This window comes from Staurois parvus, unplaced genomic scaffold, assembly GCF_062004578.1.
Source record: "Staurois parvus isolate SC_StPar_1 unplaced genomic scaffold, SC_StPar_1.0 ptg000186l, whole genome shotgun sequence".
In the NCBI taxonomy this organism is placed as follows: domain Eukaryota; kingdom Metazoa; phylum Chordata; class Amphibia; order Anura; family Ranidae; genus Staurois; species Staurois parvus.
Genome location: NW_028317982.1, coordinates 2,835,669 through 2,857,033, shown reverse-complemented (window position 1 = coordinate 2,857,033; position 21,365 = coordinate 2,835,669). Strand labels below are relative to the sequence as shown.

Sequence of the window (21,365 nt, the reverse complement as noted above, 5' to 3'; positions counted from 1 at the left end):
GTGCAGCCGTCATTCGGCTATCTGCGGTCGGCAAGTAGTTAAAAGAATATCTGCGATATGCCTGTCTGCTGCAAGAAGACCAACATACTATTATTAAGTATATATATGCCTGCCAGGACTCTTTTTTAATATACTGTATGTATGTTAATTATATGTTGCTGGCAGCAGTCATGATCAGTGTCTATTTCAAAACTATACCCCATTAAAATCCTCAATGGAGAACAATAAGGTATAGTGATACAGGCAGTGGTGTATTTAGGTTTTGTGCTGCCCTAGGCAACACAAAGATCGTCTGCCTCCACAGACACGAACCAACACCATCCCCCTCCCGCGGAAAGAGCCTGACATTGACCAACAACACCCCTGCCCCCCACCTGGGAGATCCATCCACTAACCCCCCCCCCCCCCCCCCCCCAGCAATAGAGAGAAAGACACTCATCTTCACGGTTCTGGACATTCTGGACATCCCTGGGAATGAGGGTCAGGTTCTACATATACCATAAATCAGCCCGCAGACTCTCTCGGATCCCACCTGGTTCCCATTGCGTGTGTGTCCCTTTATCCATCCCTTCTTCTGGGGGAGGTGCTGCCCCCCTGAAAAATGCCGCCCTAGGCAAATCCCTTGTTTGCCTTGTGGTAAATATGCCCCTGGATACAGGTCCTTGATAATATATAAACACAGCTACTCAACATATAGCACACTAATGGTTGATACAATGTTTAGACATATGTAACTGTACTTATAGCAACACTCCTGATGCAGTGGGATAAATCAATAGTATTACAAAAAAAAACTAAAAATTCCAAACATCCTTAAACCAACATAGATAGGATGACTATATTGCAGATAAATCCTTAATGACCCTATCAGGGGAGGACTGACAACTCATGGGGCCCCCGGGCAATAGGGACTCCTGCTGTTTTCCCCCTGGGTAAATGCACCTCTCCTACCTCCACTCCTAACTCAAAATCGCTTTCACTCCTGTTATATTCAGAACAAATGGTGTATTTATATTTGTGTGTATGCTGAGCAGTCCTCACCTTCAGTTGCACCCAGTTTACGACTGTAGCCTGGTTCCTATGAGACATCCCCCAACATTCATGTGAGCCTTATCAGCTTCTAATTGGGGTGGAGTTGAATGCTCATTTGAGCATCTCCCTATAAATTCAGATCAGCTCATGGGGGGAGATCTCTGATGGGGGGCACAGTCTCTGATGGGGGTGCGGCTTCTGACGGAGTGCGAAGCAGTTAAACACAGCAGTTGAACTAAAGCAGGAGAAAGACACAACAGCAAGAAACTCTACTGTATGCTGGACAGACTGCAAGCAAACACCCTGGGAAACATCTCTTACATGCCTGACTCCCACTCTGTGTACCTTTATAGAATACATTCCTCCTCTTCATACTACTATCCTCTGTTCCCAAATCTAATTTCTTTACCCCTCTGCTCCACCCCAAAACTTGCACATCTCCCCCTCATTGCTATCATCTCCCTACTACTGCTCTCATCACCCCCCACAATGCCTCTTCTACTCCTTCTCATTTTCCTCTCCTCCATTCCCAAAATCCATTCACTATATCCCTCTGCTCCTCCTAAACATTTGTATATTGTGTCCTCACTGCTTCCTTCGCCCCTCTATGGCACCCACCACCTCCTCCTATTATTCCACTCTCCCACTGACCCGAACACCTCCACTAGGAGTTTTTCACACTCCTGCACATCCCGCTCCCATGCCACCTTTCTCACCCTTCTCCTCCTCCTAGCCGCGGGAGACATCTCCCCGAATCCTGGCCCTCCACCACCTCCCTCACCCGCACAACACCCTCTCGCCTCCATGTTCTACCGCAACCTAGTATCTGTCCCCCTGCTCCCTAAAATCTCCCCCCCGTTTTCATGTGCACTCCTGAACGCCCGATCGGTGTGTAACAAGCTTACCGCCATCCACGACCTCTTTGTTTCCCACTCCCTCAACCTCCTGGCGATCACGGAAACCTGGATCCAGCCCACTGACTCTACCTCCCCTGCTGCACTCTCCTATGGAGGTCTCACCTGGACCCACTCACCCAGACCTAACGGTCGTAAAGGTGGTGGGGTTGGTCTGCTCCTGTCACCGCAGAGCACCTTCCGAGTCCTCCCAAACCCCCCCTCCCTATCCTTCTCCTCCTTCGGGGCCCACTGTGTCCGACTATTCTCCCCAACCCCCCTGAAGATTGCTGTGATATACCGGCCTCCTGGATCCATACCCCGCTTCCTGGAAGACTTCTCCTCCTGGCTACCCTTCTTCCTCTCCTCTGAGCTACCCACCATCATTCTTGGGGATTTCAACATCCCTGTCAACCTTGACAACCCAGACACAGCCCGTCTCCTCCACTTAACCTCCTCCTTTGCACTTGCACAGTGCATACAATCCACCACCCACTCCGACGGGAATATCCTTGATCTTGTCTTCTCCAACCGCTGCGCTCCCCACAACCTCACTAACACCCCCTTCCCTCTCTCTGACCACAACCTGATCACCTTCTCTATCTCCTCGTCCTCCAACGCCTACCCCTCCAAATGCCACACTACTACCAGCCGTAACCTCCGCAACCTTAACCCTGCCCCCCTCCACTCTGCAGCTGATCAACTCCACGACCGCATCCTCCCCCTGTCCTGCCCCGACTTGGCTATGACTGCCTACAACAACGCGCTGACAGCAGCCCTTGACTCACTAGCGCCTTTAACCACACGCAACATCAGACTCCGACCGCTCCAGCCCTGGCAGACTGATCACACCAAAACCCTCAAACGACGCAGTCGTGCCCTGGAGCGACTATGGCGCAAAACAAAATCCCAACAAGCTTTCACCTGCTACAAATCTGCCTTCCGCACCTACACCTCCTCCCTCCACGCAGCCAAACAAGCCTACTTCCTGACCCTCATCAAGGCCCTCTCCTCCAATCCTCGCCGACTCTTCTCCACCTTCAACTCTCTACTCTCTCCACCCCCACCTCCACCCAGCACCTCACTCACCGCCCTTGAGATTGCCAATCACTTCAAAAACAAGATTGACACAATTCGCAAGGACATTGCCGCAACTCACACGCCCTCTCAACCCGTCCCCTCTCACACAGCTACCCCCTCATCCCCCCTCCCCCTCGACATTACCCGCAGGGACTTCGTCACTGCTCAAACTCCCTCCAACCCCGTTCCCCCTCACTCAGCTACCCCCTCATCACCCCTCTCCCACGGCCCCACCACTGCTCTGACCTCCACTCCCACCCCACCCTACATTCCTCATACTGAAGCTCCCCCAACACTCCACACCTTTGACCTTACTACCATCAAGGAAGTCTCCAAGATCCTCTCTGATGCCCGCCTCACCACCTGCCCCCTCGACCCTATCCCCTCACAATTCCTACGACCTCCCTCCCCCTCCATCCTACGCTCCCTCACCCACATCTTTAATCTCTCCCTCTCCTCTGGCACTTTCCCCTCCCCACTGAAGCATGCACACATCACCCCCATACTTAAAAAGCCCTCCCTGGACCCCAATGACCCGAACAACCTCAGACCCATCTCCCTGCTCCCACTTACATCTAAACTCCTCGAGCGTCTCGTCTACACCCGCCTATGCTCTCACCTCAACGACAACAACCTCCTCGATCCCCTACAGTCTGGCTTCCGCCCCCTACACTCCACCGAAACCGCCTTACTCAAACTCTCCAACGACCTTCTAACCGCTAAAGCTAATGGCCACTATTCAGTGCTCCTACTCCTTGACCTCTCTGCGGCCTTCGACACAGTTGACCACCCCCTCCTCCTCAAAATACTACACTCCCTCGGCCTCAGAGATTCTGCTCTCTCCTGGCTCTCATCCTACCTGTCACAACGCTCTTTCAGCGTTACCTATAATGCTACCACCTCCCCCTCACTCCCCCTCTCTGTTGGGGTCCCTCAAGGCTCTGTCCTTGGGCCCCTTCTCTTCTCCATCTACACCTCCTCCCTTGGCCAACTCATACACTCTCACGGCTTCAACTACCACCTCTATGCCGACGACACACAAATCTATCTCTCAACCCCCCACCTCACCCCCTCGGTCTCTGCCCAAATCACACACCTACTGAGCGACATATCAGATTGGATGTCGCTCCACTTCCTTAAACTGAATCTCTCCAAAACCGAGCTCCTTGTCTTCCCCCCAGCCCGAACCCCACCCCCCATTGACTTCTACATCACATCCAACAACGCCAATATCAAACCCGCTCTGCAGGCCAGAGTACTTGGTGTCATTCTGGACTCCAACCTATCCTTCCAGCCCCAAGTCCAATCTTTAACAAACTCGTGCAGACTCCACCTCCGCAACATCGCCAAAATCCGCACGTTCCTAACCCCAGAAACCACTAAACAGCTCATCCACTCCCTCATCATATCACGACTCGACTACTGCAACTCCCTCCTCACTGGCCTGCCTCGCCGCTGGCTATCCCCGCTTCAGTCGATCCTGAATACGGCTGCCAGACTCATTCACCTTTCCAACCGCTCCATTTCCGCCACCCCCCTCTGCCAATCCCTCCACTGGCTTCCGATTGCGCAACGGATCAAATTTAAAATCCTAACACTGACGTACAAAGCTGTCCACCATACTGCCCCGAACTACATCACTGACCTAATATCCAAGTACCGCCCAGCACGCACACTCCGCTCCTCACAAGAACTCCTCCTCTCTAGTTCCCTGGTCTCCTCCTCCCATGCCCGCCTCCAGGACTCCTCCAGGGTGTCACCCATCCTCTGGAACTCCCTGCCCCAACCCATCAGATTATCACCTACTCTCCTCTCCTTTAGGCGCACCCTGAAAACCCATCTCTTCAGGGAAGCCTACCTCACCCCCTGCTAACTTGCTGACCTCCTCCACTCTTCCTACCACTCCATCCCCCACAGCTATCTCCTCCTGTACCACCGCCCCATCCCTTCTAGATTGTAAGCTCGAAAGAGCAGGGCCCTCGATCCCCTCATGTTTTGCATTGTATTGGTATTGTTCTGTCACATGTTCTGTCCCCCTTTGTAATGTACAGCGCTGAGTGAACTATTGGCGCTTTATAAATACTGTATAATAATAATAATAATAATAATAATAGGGGATCATGGGGCCCCTGTGTCCTTGCCCAAACTCAAAAATGCCTATGAAAAAAGGTACCAGGGGCATTTCATGGGGCCCCCTACTGACCCCGGGCCCTCGGGCAGTGCCCGAGTTTCCAAATGGTCAGTCCGCCCCTGGACCCTATTAGCGGTCAAATAAATTAGTACTTAATATTGAGGTGACATGAAAATAGCATTATTGTAACAGACATTTTTCTAGTGCTACAATTCTTAAATAAATAGTTTTAGGGTCCTTTTACATGGGTGGACCCGTTTAGCGGATCTGCTTGCTCAGCGGGGGATCTCTCCGCTGCAGAGCGGACACAGAGCCGCTCGCTCTCCACAATGGGTGGTCGAATGAAAAAGGACCACCTGTTTGTTTCCATTTGACCCACTCAAATGGACTGAAGGGGAATTGGATCTGCATCCGTCCCTTTTGTGCGGGTCAGTTTGGATTGGATGTTGGTGGGTGTAAACAGACACGTTCCTTTACACCCGCCACTCTATAAAGGAGAATGGAGGTTCCGATCAGGTCTGCCTGAAAAGTGGGCAGGCGGACCGAATCGGATCGTCCATACAAAAGAGGCCTTAACAGTGACGTTTAGAGGACATTACACCATATCCTAGCCATCCTACTAGAGTGAACTAGAGTGTTGATTCCAATCTAGTGATGCAGAACTTTGTTCTACGTTACCTTGGCATAGTGATAATATTGTCAAGTGGACTGTGTCTGAGCCTACCTTTTGTGTGCTCACATTTACTCAAACTACTGTTCGTTCCCAGCCCAGACCAATACATTGAGTTCATTTACCACTAAACAGTCTTGTGTCTATTTCCTGGTGCTAATTCATAGCCAAGTTAAAGGTATCTACTGTACAACTTTCAACCAGGTGTTTCAGAGGGACTGAGGTTGTTCTTAGAGTTGAGGCACAGAACAGAGAACTCAAATTACCAAGCGGTTCCTGCAGGAGTAGCGTTACATATGTCTAGACATTACACTCATCGGCCACGTTATTAGGTACACCTGTTCAATTGCTTGGTAACACAAATTGCTAATCAGCCAATCACATGGCAGCAACTCAATGCATATAGACATCTATATGTGGTGAAGACAACTTGCTGAAGTTTAAACTGAGCCTCAGAATGGAGAAGAAAGGGGATTTAAGTGACTTTGAACATGGCATGGTTTTTGGTGCCAGACAGGCTGGTTTGAGCATTTTAAAAAACTGCTGATCTAATGGGAGTTTCAGGCACAACCATCTCTAGGGTTTACAGAGGTCTGAAAAAGAGAAAATATCCAGTGAGTGGCAGTTGTGTGGACGAAAATACCTTGTTCATGTCAGAGGAGAATGGGCAGACTGGTTCGAGATGATAGAATGGCAACGGTAACTGATGTCAACATGGACCTAAATCTCTGAGGAATGTTTTGAATACCTTGTTGAATCTATGCCACAGAATTAAGACTGAAATAAGTTATAAAGGCAAAAGGGGGTCCCAACCCAGTACTAGCCGTGTACCTAATAAAGTGGCCGGTGAGTGTATAACTAACATACATATACAGAGAAGAATTACCACTGAAGTGAGTCCTGGGGCATGTACATTGTATATACTTATTTAATGTTTAACCGCCTCCCACCCACCATATAGTAAAATGACGGACGCAAGGCGGTTTTCTCATTCAGGGAGGACGTCATATGACGTCCTCCCATTCTCGCCACGCATGCGCGGCTCACTCCAAGAGAGAGCAGCGTGGCGATTGGCGGTGCGCTGTGTCCCTCGGACACAGCAGATAACCGATCAACGGAAAGAGCCAAAGATTTCGGCTCGGTCATGTGATCAGCTGTATCCAATCACAGCTGATCACAAGTAAACAGGGAAATGCTGGTTATCGGATTTCATCTCCCCACGAGCTGTCAAGCTGACAGCTCGAGAGGAGAGGAGAGCTGGTAATCAGCATTCCTCAGAGGGGACATGTACACAGATCATCAGAACACTGATGATCAGTGTGCCCTGATGATCTGTGTAGCCCCAGCTGCACCACCTGTCAATGTCCATCAGTGCCAGCTCTCAGTACTCATCCATGCCACATTCCAGTGCCCATCAGTGCCACATCAATGCCACATATCAGTGCCCATCTGAGCTGCCTTTCAGTGTCACCCATCAGTGCCAGTCAGTGCCACCTATCAATGCCAGTCAGTGCCACTTATCAGTGCCAGTGAGTGCTGCCTATCAGTGCCAGTGAGTGCCACCTATCAGTGTACTCAGTGCAGCCTATCAGTGCCTGTCAGTGCTGCCTATCAGTGCCACCTAACAGTGCCAGTCAGTGCCACCTATCAGTGCCAGTCAGTGCTGCCTATTAGTGCCACATATGAGTGCTGCCTTTCAGTGCCCATCAGTGATGCATGTCAATGCCCATTAGTGCCACCTACCAGTGCCTCCTCATCAGTGCCCATCAGTGCCACCTATCAGTGTCCATTAGTGCAGCCTATCAGTGCCCATCAGTGCAGCCTCATTAGCGCACATCAGTGAAGGAGAAAAATCACTTATTTACAAAATTTTATAACAAAAACTAAGAAAAAAACGTTTTTTTTTCAAAATTTTCAGTAATTTTTGGTTTTAAGAAAAAATAAAAAAAGCCAGAGGTGATTAAATACCACCAAAATAAAGCTCTATCTGTCTCAAAAAAATGATAAAAATGTCATATGGGTACAGTATCGCATGACCGTGCAATTGTCATTCAAAGTTCAACAGCGCTGAAAGCTGGAAATTGGCCTGGGCAGGAAGGGGGTTTAAGTGCCCTGTAGGCTAGTGGTTACCGCCGACAGTATATGCACTTAAGGTCCGCCCTATAGCAGTTTTACTGCTACAGGGCGCCCCCCCCCATGCAAAATCATATACTGTATATGTGTGTGTGATTTTGCACTTTCACTATAGGGGGTGAACGCGCCACCGGCGGATCGCTGATTGCTTCTGCTGTGAACGCTCAAAGCAGAAGCTGATCTGCAAGTGCCGGTGAACAGATATCCGCCGGCACCCACCGAACGTCAGCAGGACACAGAACAGAGCTCTGCTTAAGTAAGCAAGGCATAGTTCTGTTCTGACGGGGGGGGGGGGGGGGGGGGGAGTGAAGGATCATGTGACCCTGCAAAGCTGGAAACACAATCCTTCACTTCCCCTAGTAAAAGCACCATCTAATGTACACCAAGCACATGACTAGGCATACCGTTAACCCTTTGATCACCCTAGATGTTTAGCCCCTTCCCAGCCAGGGTCAGTGTATATTTTTAGCACTGATCACTGTATTAGTGTCACTGGTTCCCAAAAAATGTCAGTTAGTGTAAAAATGTCCGCCGCAATATCGAAGTCCCACTATAAGTCGCTGATCACTGTCATTACTAGTATTAAAAAAAAAAATTAATTTAAAAACTCCAGTATATGTCCCATAGTTTGTAGACACTCTAACTCTTGCACAAACTAATCAATATATGCTTATTGGGATATTTTTTAACAAAAATGTAGTAGAATACATTTTGGGCTAAATTTATCAAAACATTTGATTTATTGGATATGGTTTAAAGCAGAAAATAAAAAATGTTTTTTGTTTTTAAATTGTCAATCTTTTTTTGTTTATAACACAAAAATTAAAAAAAAACGCAGAGGTGATCAAATACCACCAAAAGAAAGCTCTATTTGTGTGGAAAAAATAACATAAATTTAATTTATGTACAACGTTGCAGGACCGCGCAGTCGTCCCCTGCACGATTTGTGCCATCATTCAGTATAGCACAAATTGATCAGCAAGTCCCAGCCATAAATCATTGCCGATAGGCTTAGCAAGTCACAGCACAGAGCCCTGTGTTTACTAACAACACAGGGCTCTGTACAGGGAGCAGTGACTTGGCTGTCTTTTCTCCCTGTAAAGCAGGGAGAAAAAACAGCCACCTCTATTAATAAAAGCAGCACATATCACACATTGTTAGGCACAGAGTTAACCCTTTGATTGCCCCTAGATGTTAATCCCTTCCCAGCCAGTGTCATTAGTACAGTAACAGTGATAAAATATGCTAAATAAAAATAGGCGCTTGCTAAATTCCTGATAATACATCAAAAATACATGAATACAAATTTGTGCAGAGTAGAAAAACAGAGTGTGTAACCCAACACCACACAATGATGTAAGTCCTTCAATGGATGTGGGATCAAACCAATCTCCCCAACTCCTCATCACTTGTGTCCAAACAAAAGTGTGAATGGAATTAATTCTTTTGAGGAGGTTGAGTGGCCATTTTCTGTATATTAACTAATGATTAGGAAATATATCAACATGCAGTAAGTACAGTAAGTACATTAATGAGCAAGTCATAGCAACCAAAGGCACTAATGGACAAATACAGAAATACGAAAGCATATTTTTAAAGTATAATACAATCCATTAAATACAAATACATTATATATTAAACAATTAAAATACATTCTCATATTCCTTGTACGCAATGCACCATCTAACCTTCATCTTTACATTGAATGTCCCTGAACTATCCATTCAGGTCCTTTGTTAGATCTCAATCCTGCAGGCTATGGATTTTTGATGAGGTCCCCAAGGATAAGATTGTTTACAGCTACTCTCAGACTTTGCGATCAAGGCTACAGAGTGTACAATAGGTTAATAAATACATATTGTACATTTGACCTTCCTGAACACATATGTCGGATTCAAAAGAAAGCATTCCTGTGATGTATTGCATCTGATAAAATCAAAAAGATTTATTGTTTAGAAATCTTTGCATATGATTGTTTTATAGGTTGTATAATTAGTTACTGAAGATCACTGTAATCCTTCAATGTACAGCAACAACATTCTACAAACAATACCCCATAATGACAAGAAGTTTGTTTTGAAATCTTTGCAATTTATTAAAAATAAAAAAAAAAAACATGTGTACATAAGTATTCACAGCCTTTGCCATGACACTCAAAACTGAGCTCTGCTGCATCCTGTATCGACTGATCATCCTTGAGATGTTTCCACAAATTGATTGGAGGCCACCTTTGGGAAATTCAGTTGATTGGATGTGATTAGGAAAGGCATAAACCTGTCTATATAAGGCCCCACAGTTAACAGTGCATGTCAGAGCACAAACCAAGCCATGAAGTCCAAGGAATTGTCCGTAGACCCCCGAGAGAGGATTTTATCAAGGCACAGATCTGGGGAAGGATACAGAAAAATGTCTGCAGCATTGAAGGTCCCAATGAGCACAGTGGCCTCCACCATCTGTAAATGGAGGAAGTTTGGAACCACCAGGAATCTTCCTAGAGCGGGCCGCCCAGCCAAAATGAGCAATCCAGGGAGAAGGGCCTTAGCCAGGGAGGTAACCAAGCACCTGATGGTCACTCTAAAAGAGTTCCAGTGTTTCTCTGTGGAGAGAGTATAACCTTCCAGAAGAGCAACCATCTCTGCAGCACTCCCACCAATATGGGAAAGTGGCCAGACGGAAGCCACTCCTCAGTAAAATGCAAATAGAAGCCCGCCTGGAGTTTGCCAAAAGGCATCTGAGGGACTCTCAGACCATGAGACACAAAACTCTCTGGTCTGATGAAACAAAGATTGAACTCTTTAGCCTGAATGCCAAGCGTCATGTCTGGAGGAGACCAAGCACCGCTCACCACCTGGCCAATACCATCCCTTCAGTGAAGCATGGAGGTGGTAGCATCATACTGTGGGGATGTTTTTCAGCGGCAGGAACTGGGAGATTAGTCAGGATCTAAGGAAAGATGAATGCAGCAATGTACAGACACATCCTTGATGAGAACCTGTTCCAGAGCATTCTGGACCTTAGACTGGGGCGACAGTTCATCTTTCAACAGGACAATGACTCTAAGCACACAGCCCACATAACAAAAGAGTGGCTACAGCCAACTCTATGAATGTCCTAGAGTGGCCCAACCAGGGCCCAGACTTGAACATCTCTGGAGAGATCTGAAAATAGCTGTGCACCAACGCTCCCCATCCAACCTGATGGAGCTTGAGAGGCACTGCAAAGAAGAATGGGAGAAATTGCCCAAAAATAGGTGTGCCAAGCTTGTAGCATCATACTCAACACGACTTGAGGCTGTAATTGGTGCTAAAGGTGCTTCAACAAAGTATTGAGCAAAGGCTGTGAATACTTAGGTACGTGGTTTTTTTTTTCATTTTTCATAAATTGCAAAGATTTCAAAACGATCTTCTTTCATGTTGTCATTATGGGGTATTGTTTGTAGAATGTTGAGGAAAAAAAATAATTTTATCCATTTTGGAAAAAGACTAACATAACAAAATGTGGCAAAAGTTAAGCGCTGTGAATACTTTCTGGATTCACTGTACACTGTCTGGGGAATCCAATAAACCTGTAAACACTTTTTGATAGTTCTTTTAAAACTACCTCATTCAAGCAAGCCTATTGCAGTAAATAATTACCATGAGTTCACAGATTTGGAAACTGGCAATAATTAAGAGAAGCTAGTGCTCAGCACGGGGCATTTTGTGTTTGAAAGCTGTCATGAGGCTCATGGTTGCTAAGATGCTGGCAGCCACCAGCTTCCTACCAAACAATTACTCATATCAGGGGCAGACTGACCATTTGGAAACTTGGGCACTGCCTGAGGGCCAGTAGGGGGCCCCATGAGATGCCCCTGGTACCTTTTTCATAGGCTTTTTTGAGTTTGGGCAAGGACACAGGGGCCCCATGATCCCCTATTGCCTGGGGGCCCCATGAGTTGTCAGTCTGCCCCTGCCCCGGACCTATTCAGCTGCCGTATGGGAGAATACCGCAACGCATCATTGTGAAAGCAGCCTTACACAGGGCTCAGGACAGTAAAGGCTCGTTTACATTTGCAGTTTGCAGTTTGAGTGGGAAGGTTAAAACCCCATAGTTGAGACATGTTTTTACCACACTCCTCAACCAGTGGTGTAGTGTCAGGGGTCACAATGGCGACCCCGCCCCATGCTTCAGGGGCCCGTGCGACCTTCCTGTCAAATTCTGTTTTACACTTGGACAGAAGGGGCGGCAGCATACAGTATACAGGAACTGATCCTCTCCCATTTTCCTCCTGCAACAGCTAAAAGCAGCAGGAGGAAAATGTTCATTATGTTATTCAAAATAAAAAAAATTCAAAGTTCTGAACCATTTAATTTCATTGTGGCCCGCGTCCGGTTACCAAATCACTTAAGTGGCTCTCGTTCTTCAAAAGGTTCAGCACTTCTGATTTAGTGGCTTGCCTTGTTTACCAAAGGATTTGTAATTCCGTCCAGCCACTTTTGTGATTTACAGGTGCATCTCAATAAATTAGAATATCATCAAAAAGTTAATTTAAGTAATTAAATTCAAAAAGTGAAACTCCTATATTATATAGATTCATTACACACAGAGTAATATATTTCAAGAATTTATTTCTTTTAATTTTGATGATTTTGATGATTTACTAGCTTATAGCTAGTGAAAACCCAAAATTCAGTATCTCAGAAAATTTGAATATAACATAAGACCAACAAAAAAAAGGATTTTTAATACAGAAAAGTTGGCTTACTGAAAAGTATGTCCATGTACAGCAGGGGTGTCAAACTGGCGGCCCTCCAGCTGTTGCAAAACTACAAGTCTCATCATGCCTCAGCCTTTTGGAGTCATGCTTGTAACTGCCAGCCTTGCAATGCTCATGAGGCCTGTATTTTGGCAACAGCTGGAGGGCAGCCAATTTGACACCTGTGATGTACAGTATAGTGTGCACTCAATTCTTGGCCTGGGCTCCTTTTGCATGAATTATTGCATCAATGCGGTGTGGCATGGAGGCGATCAGCCTGCCTAAAATGCCAGTTGTTTGACCTTTGCTGCTAGATTGATGTCTGAAGTTGCATTTGGCAGGTCCTGATGGCATTAAGCCTTGTACACACGATATGAATTTCAGACAAATGATTGTCCATTTTTGATATAGAACAAAGTGAGCGCTACTGATAAATTGTCACATAAGCAGCTAAAAGCACTAAAGATGATCACAACCACCTCTGATAAAGAAAAATAAGTAAAGTGCAGCGCTAAATAACACGATATAAAATTCTATGAAATTCGATCTAAATAGTTCGATCAAAGATAAATGTTCATAAAATCCTGCGATCGATTCATAAATTAGGTGAACACAGCTTGTATCAGATCCGGAAAATGGAAGAAATGCGCACTCACCGACCGCGCATAGGAAATGCGCAAATGTATATCAAATCCCACAGATGTCGTTATCCTCCAGGAAGAGGTGTCATCAGTCCATCTGCTGGGCTAACAGGGCCTCCTTAGATTTGGATCAGCCAAGGTATATGTTCCTTCCAGGTGCAGGATTCCCTCCTCTGGATGGGATATGTAGCTGTGTCTGCCAGCCCCTCAGTGAGGGGTAAAAATAGGGAGAGTACCCATAGTGTAGTATGTAGAATGTTTTATTGGTACATGAAATCTTTAAAAATCAGGTCAGTGAAAAAAAAATGCTGGCACATTGCCAGAAGAACACACAGTGAGGAGTTAATAAAAGAAAGTAAAATACTGACCCTAGTAATGGTTGGTCGCCAGACCTCCACGTGGTCTGGACGGCGAGATCAGGCGTCACAGGCTGTCAGGACCACGTGGAGGTCTGGCGGCCAACCATTACTAGGGTCAGTATTTTACTTTCTTTTATTAACTCCTCACTGTGTGTTCTTCTGGCAATGTGCCAGCATTTTTTTTTCACTGACCTGATTTTTAAAGATTTCATGTACCAATAAAACATTCTACATACTACACTATGGGTACTCTCCCTATTTTTACCCCTCACTGAGGGGCTGGCAGACACAGCTACATATCCCATCCAGAGGAGGGAATCCTGCACCTGGAAGGAACATATACCTTGGCTGATCCAAATCTAAGGAGGCCCTGTTAGCCCAGCAGATCGACTGATGACACCTCTTCCTGGAGGATAACGACATCTGTGGGATTTGATATACATATGCGCATTTCCTATGCGCGGTCGGATAGTCCATTTTTGTTTCTGCATGCTAGTTCCATATCAAAGAAGTTACTAAAGTTCTGAAAATTCTTATACAACAGAATATAAATTCAGAAGTGATGTAATGTATTTTCAGATGTAGTTTCTTTGTCCCTTCAAATAATTTCAAACAAAGGCTGTGTACTAACAATTAGATCAGCCTTTATCAACCAGGGTGCCCAGGAACCCTGGGGTGCCTTGAGGTTTCTTCAGGGGTGCCTTAGCAAAATGTCTAAAAATTGTCCAAAACTTGTATACAGGTCAGCAGGTGGAACAAGCCTGTCTTCTAGTTACACAAAGCCACAAGTTTTCATTGTGCACCATTACAACCTTCTAGCGCCGGCTATCAGTTGATAAGGAGGATGTCAGTAGCCTGCACAGCATCCTAGTTTGCCCCTCCCCTGCCCCTTTCCATCAGTGCTGGGGTCACATTAGCTCAGTGATGGAGAAAAACTGAGGGAGAAGAAAAACATTGGAATACTAGTCAGTACCAGTGTGCAAAAGTGTATTTGCTTTGGAAGAATGAATCACCTCTAAAGTGTCCTACATGTGTGGATGTTGCTGCGTTATATAAACTATTAGAATAGTTTTTCACATTTTAGAATGGTGTGCCTCAAGACTGTCCATAATTTTAAAGGGTGCCTCGGGACTGTTCAGAATTTAAAGGGTGCCTCGGGACTGTTCAGAATTTAAAGGGTGCCTCGGGACTGTTCAGAATTTAAAGGGTGCCTCGGGACTGTTCAGAATTTAAAGGGTGCCTCGGGACTGTTCAGAATTTAAAGGGTGCCTCGGGACTGTTCAGAATTTAAAGGGTGCCTCGGGACTGTTCAGAATTTAAAGGGTGCCTCGGGACTGTTCAGAATTTAAAGGGTGCCTCGGGACTGTTCAGAATTTAAAGGGTGCCTCGGGACTGTTCAGAATTTAAAGGGTGCCTCGGGACTGTTCAGAATTTAAAGGGTGCCTCGGGACTGTTCAGAATTTAAAGGGTGCCTCGGGACTGTTCAGAATTTAAAGGGTGCCTCGGGACTGTTCAGAATTTAAAGGGTGCATCGGGACTGTTCAGAATTTAAAGGGTGCCTCGGGACTGTTCAGAATTTAAAGGGTGCCTCGGGACTGTTCAGAATTTAAAGGGTGCCTCGGGACTGTTCAGAATTTTAAAGGGTGCCTTGACTGCAAAAAGGTTGAGAAATACTGAATTAGATTATCGTACGATTGCTTTTGAAAGCGGTATTTTTCATACAATTTTCTGATCGTGTGCAGTAGGCTTAAAACTCCATTTGAGATAATTACATCCTATTTTGCCATTGCGCTTTATCTGCTAATACTCGATAGGCTCCACCAGTTGTAGACTCCTTCTTCCTGTATGGCAGCTTACCTTGTACCTTGACTATTGAGTATTTTCTCTTTGAAAGTGAAAAGACATTCGCTGAGCTATGTCAACAATCCTCTCATAACTGCTTTCCCTTTGTTCTACTGTACTTTTTATTATTAATGAAAATGCCTAATAATAAATTATAAGAAATATATATATTTAATCTTTTCCCATCTTAAATTGGTTTGGCTGAAGTTGAGCTTTAGTAGACATATCTGTGATGTTTTGGGTTCAATCTACCCAAGCAGCACTAGTGAGAAAAGAGAAAGAACAGTGTCTAGTTAGGGTGAGCAATAACATGAAAACATGAATCCTGTTACAATTGCTGCCTTTACCTTTTAACTATCAAGAGGTTCAAGTAGGGATGGAGTACATCTCTAGTAAATCAGTAAAGCCCTTTAATGTTGGTGTCAGTAGAATTGGACCTGGTTAGGGTTATAATATGACAGCAATATTCAGACTTTGTAATAATTATTTTTAACTTACATCTCAGCCACCTGGCCCCAGCATGTCCATCCTTCTCTGTGGAGGCCCATTTCTTCCTGTCACTGACACAGATATAAAATGTCATCCATACCACCTGGATCAGCATCAGGATGACCAGGAAGATGAGACGATCGCTCTCAGTCAGTCTGAGGATTTTTAGATGAACAGCAAGCATCAAGAAGAGTCCAACAATGAAAATATTAACTCCATACTGACTGCTGGCAACCTCACTATTTTTATGTAGCTGGCCATGGGCATCTTTATTCACCTCTTCAATGAGGTCATTGATCAGAGGAGGGGGTAGTATGTCTTCCAGTGCATAGGTAGAACCATGACATGTCACCTCCATTATATCATGTGGCTTGTTATTCATTGCTGTGTTGACTGGCTCATGATGACGGTTATTAATCACATCCACAGGCATGATGATAATGTCCGCATAGGGTTAGCACAATTCCTGCAAAGGTCATATACAATATAATGGTCAAACAAACATTTCCCACTATTAGCAGTGACTTATTAAGCCCAACAGATCCTTAAACCCTCATGCACACTTTTAAAAATGCCAGTAGCTTTAGCTATATAAAGTCGTGTTAAAACGCAAGTTTTTCTGTGTTTTTTTAGCATGTTTGTACTAGCGTTTAGCTGGGTTTTTCCATGTTAGTGGTTTTTAGCACAAAAAAAGTTTTTCTTAGTTTCTATTCTAAATTTTTGCAAACAGGTAATTTTTCTCCTTCGCTGATGAGTGATGCTGCACCGATGAGCACTGGTAGACTGCACTGATAGGCACTGATGAGGAGGCTCTTATAGGTAGCACTGATGGACACTGATAGGCTGCCCTGATGAGGCGGCACTGGTGGGCATTGATGAGGAGGTACTGATGATGTTGTACTGATATGTGGCATTGATAGGCGGCAATGATGAGCACTGTTAGGTGGCACTGATGGGCACTAATAGGCAGCACTGATAGGTGGTATTAGCTGGTGACACTGATAGGTGGCACTGACTGGCGGCACTGATGGACACAGATTGGCAGCACTGACGGGCACAGATTGGCAACACTGCTGGGTGCTGATGGGCACTTTTGAGGCTGCACTGATAATCAGTGCCCTGATTATCAGTGTAGATGTCTCCTTTCAAACTTGCTGATTATCAGCAGTACTTTCCTCATGCTGTGACAGCGTGAGGAAAGTACTGCCTGGTATTTACATGGTGATCAACTGTAATTGGACACAGCTGATCACATTGTAAAAGGCCACTGTGATTGGCCCTTTACCATGTCATGTGATCAGATGTGTCCACACTTAGTTGCAGTTGGCCCACTTGAACATGTATTGCAATATATGCAAACCAATGCTTCCTATTTCATGGAAACATTTGTTAGACCTGTGTAAGGGTTTAGGAAGTTCATTGAGAATATTAGGCAATAAAGCGGTTGTAAAGGCTGAAGGTCTTTTTTACCTTTATTCATTCTATGTATGAAGGTAAAAAACCCTGTGTGTGCTACTCCCCTCACAACCCCCTAATACTTACCTGAGCCTGATCTCGATCCAGCTCTCCTGGGTCTCTCTCCCTTCATTGGCTGAGATACAGCAGCAGGAGTCATTGGCTCCCACTGTTGTCAATCACAGCCAGCGAGGACAGAGCAGAGGCGGGGCTGAGCTGCACTCTGAGTGTCTTATAGACACACAGCGCAGGGCTCGGGAGTGAGCATGCACAAGTGCCCCCAAAAGCAAGAAGCTTGCTCTGGGGGCACTCAGCAGGGGGGAGAGGCCAGCAGTGGGACCCAAGAAGAGGAGGATCAGGGCTGCTCTTTCACAGAGCAGGTGAGTATAACGTGTTTGTTATTTTTTTTAAACCCAAACCTTTAATATCACTTTAACTTGTGGTTACACCACTCAAGCTCTTCATATATTATTATTATTATTATTATAATTATAATACAGTGCTTTAAAAATAGAGGGAGACAGTACAATTACAATATAATTTAACACAAGAGGAATCACAATCTAAAAAGGAGAGTCAAGTGATACTATAGGTAATAAATGTGAGGTATGAGCTGATGGAGAAAGAAAAAGCGCGGTGGACATAGGATAGGCTTGAAGAGACAGATTTTCAGGGGTCACCTAAGGGCGGACAGAGTGGAAGACCGTTGGACAGATAGGAAGTTTCAGAATATGGGAGTGGCTTTGGAGAAGATCTGGAGGCAAGCATGGGAGCAGGTCACAAGGGGCAGCATATATAATATGCACCGATTGCCCATAATTCAAAAACACTTTTGCTATGAATAAATCTTTGAACTTTATGTATGAATGAGTAAATTCTACTTTATTGTTAAAGATTTTTGTAGCTAATGCCTACATACACTTTTGAAAATGGCATTCGTCAACCCCAGCAGAAAATAGCTGATATATGAATCCATCGTACGGAATGATAAAATACCTGGAATGTCATTCCTAACCGCCTGCTTCCTGCCTGCCTATGATTCTGTGTGACTTTACTGCCTAGTTGGTCATTGCTCTAGTATGCAGGTTTAGTACCAACTTCACAGGGTACTTGCTTCAGGTCAGGAACTCAGAATGTAGTGAAGTTTAAAACAGAGCTCCACCCAAAATAGAAATTTCCACCTTGAGGCTTTGGCTCCAGCTCCGTTAAGGATTGGCACCTTTGGGGAGGGGTACCCAAATTTGAAAGGTACACACTCCCACTTCCGTTGTGATTGCCTAGGCGATAGGAAGCGGACGTTGTCCTCCTCCCCTCCCTCCCTGTAGTCTTCTGGGACACGTGACAGGTCCCAGAAGACGACGGGACCATTCACAAAGTGCAGCGCTTCTTGCGCATGCGCAATCTGCACCTGGCTGTCACAGCCGGGTGCCCACACTGAAGATGCTGGCATCTTGCAGAGAGGACGGTTGGTCAACCCGGCCAGTGTGAGGACACCGCAGGATCGAGGGACAGGTAAGTGTCCATTTTTTAAAAGTCAGCAGCTACAGTTTTTGTAGCTGTTGACTTATTTTTTTTTAATTCCAACTGGACCTCCAGCAACTAATGAGGAATTCAGGTTAATTTTTCACCTTCACTGATGTGCGTAGATGAGGCTGCACTGATGGGCACTGATGAGGTGGCACAGATAGGCAGCACTGATAGGCAGCATTGATAGGCGGCACTGATGAGCTGGCACTGATGATGCTGCACTGATAGGTGGCACTGATGGGTAGCACTGATGGGTGGCACTGACTCGCAGCACTGATGGGCACTGATGGGTGGCACTGATGGGGGGCACTGCTTTGCACAGGTGGGTGACACTGCTGGGCACAGGTTGGTGGCACTGCTGGGCACAGGTTGGCGGCACTGCTGGGCACAGGTTGGCGGCACTGCTGGGCACAGGTTGGCGGCACTGCTGGGCACAGGTTGGCGGCACTGCTGGGCACAGGTTGGCGGCACTGCTGGGTACTGATCATCAGGGCACTGATCATCAGTGCCCTGATCATCAGTGCCAATCTCTTTTCTGACAATTGCCGGTTATCAGCAGTACTTTCCTCATGCTATGACAGTGTGAGGAAAGTACAGCCGATAACCGGCAACTGTATTTACCCGGTGATCTGCAGTGTCATTGGACACAGCTGATTACATGGTAAAAGACCGCTGTGATTGGCCTTTTATCACATCACATGATCAGGTGTGTCCGTTGGACACAGCGATCACCGGCGGTGCCGGTTGCCTGCCGCTGGGGGTGTGCAGGGGGTGTGTTCTGGGAGGATGTCCATGCACAGAACTAGACAACGGCGCTGTAGCCGTCTTTCGGCTATAGCGCGATTGGGAAGAGGTTAAAGAGAACCTGCCAGCAACACAGGATGTTCCTTCGCTAATTCAACCTTACAATGCTGGGTACCCAGTATAGGAAAATCAAGTCGAACACGAGGATGGTGCTAATTGTACAAAAATTCTCAAACAACAAAGGCTTTTATTTTTATGTAGAAACATTGGAATGTAGATTGTTGTTTATTGTTTCTGATCATGTGCATTGTTTCGTATCTGATTTTTCTTGTAAGAAAACAGTACACATTTAATTAAAATCATTAGTTCTGTTCATGTACAATAAAAATATTGGAGTTTTTCCCTTTTGAAATTTTCATTTGGAAAGTCAAAATTGGATGCGGAAAGTACACACTATACGAAAATCGAACAATTTTTCCTTGTACAGATTTACGTATGATAAAAATATTGGAGTTTTTCCTTTTGGAAATTTTTGTTTCGAAAGTCTGAATCAGATGTTGAAAGTTGTGTACACACTATACAAAAATTGCACGATAGTTGCTTGTACAGAATGTTTCTTACAGTGTGTACCCCACTTTAAAGGTCCAGTCTGCAGGGTTGTCATCCAGATCCTGGCTTCACTATTTTAATCTTGAACTTGGAACAAGCATAGAGCCAGAAAAGTCCAAAGTGTGTGAGCTTCCATCCTGCATGCTGGTTCCAGTTCACCTACTAATCGGGAGGTGAAGTCAGGATGGCAGCCCAAAAACTTGCACCTTTAAAAGCAAAATAGTAATGGCAGCTGCCATCGTTTTATCTGTAGAGGTTATAGTTAGTTTAATTCCTCCAAGAGAATGTAGAAATGCTGCTATACTAAGAAAAAAAATATTATAGGTCACCGTCATTTCATATGGCTTCAGTTCTGACATGTTCCATAAACTTTTATATATCCGTCAAAGAGTATTATTAAAAAATATTTTTGTAGACTAACTTGTGATTGTGTTTATTGTTCTCCTATAAATAGTAAGCTGATGAAAGATACCAAAAAGTTTTCAGAGAATATTCATAAAAAGACTGTACAGAAGAAATTCAGGATGAAGCATCTTACTTACCGATTAGATATCATGTACCATTCCCAGTGATTCCTCTGGAGGAGTAGAGCTGCTTTATGTGTTCTGAGTAATTACCGGTTTTGATCCCTTTTAAATAGGCTTCCTGGGGACGTCAGCAATGTGACTGCATCTATAGTAGGATAGAATTGCACAGACATAAAATTGCACGCCTCTCATAAAAGTACAATTGGCTCCACCTTTTCCATGTAAATGTAAGGAAATCCTTTAAATAAGTATATATATATATAAATACTGTATATATAATTTTTTTTTACCATGAGATAATTAGTAACTGACTGCTGGATAATACGGCAGGATCCACGACTTGTTTGTTTGATGTTGAACAATCTTGCATGAAAAACTTGTATTTGGATGTATTACATAATTGAGACTCTTGCAGTATTAAACGCAGCATTTACTGAATATATTTATGTGAAACATCGTGTAGCTATATAACAGACATTTATTTAAAGGAGGGCTTGT

The 21,365-nt window shown here is 45.2% G+C and overlaps 1 pseudogene across 1 annotated transcript in view; it reads right to left on the bottom strand.

The window, feature by feature from the left end:
• LOC149462083 (proton channel OTOP1-like) overlaps window positions 1-16,438 on the bottom strand; it is a 65,418-nt pseudogene extending 48,980 nt beyond the window's left edge. Inside the window, exon 1 of the transcript XR_016312718.1 lies at window positions 16,015-16,438. The product of XR_016312718.1 is annotated as a proton channel OTOP1-like (transcript). The remainder of the gene's footprint in view (window positions 1-16,014) is intronic.
• Between the last annotated feature and the right edge of the window lie 4,927 nt (window positions 16,439-21,365).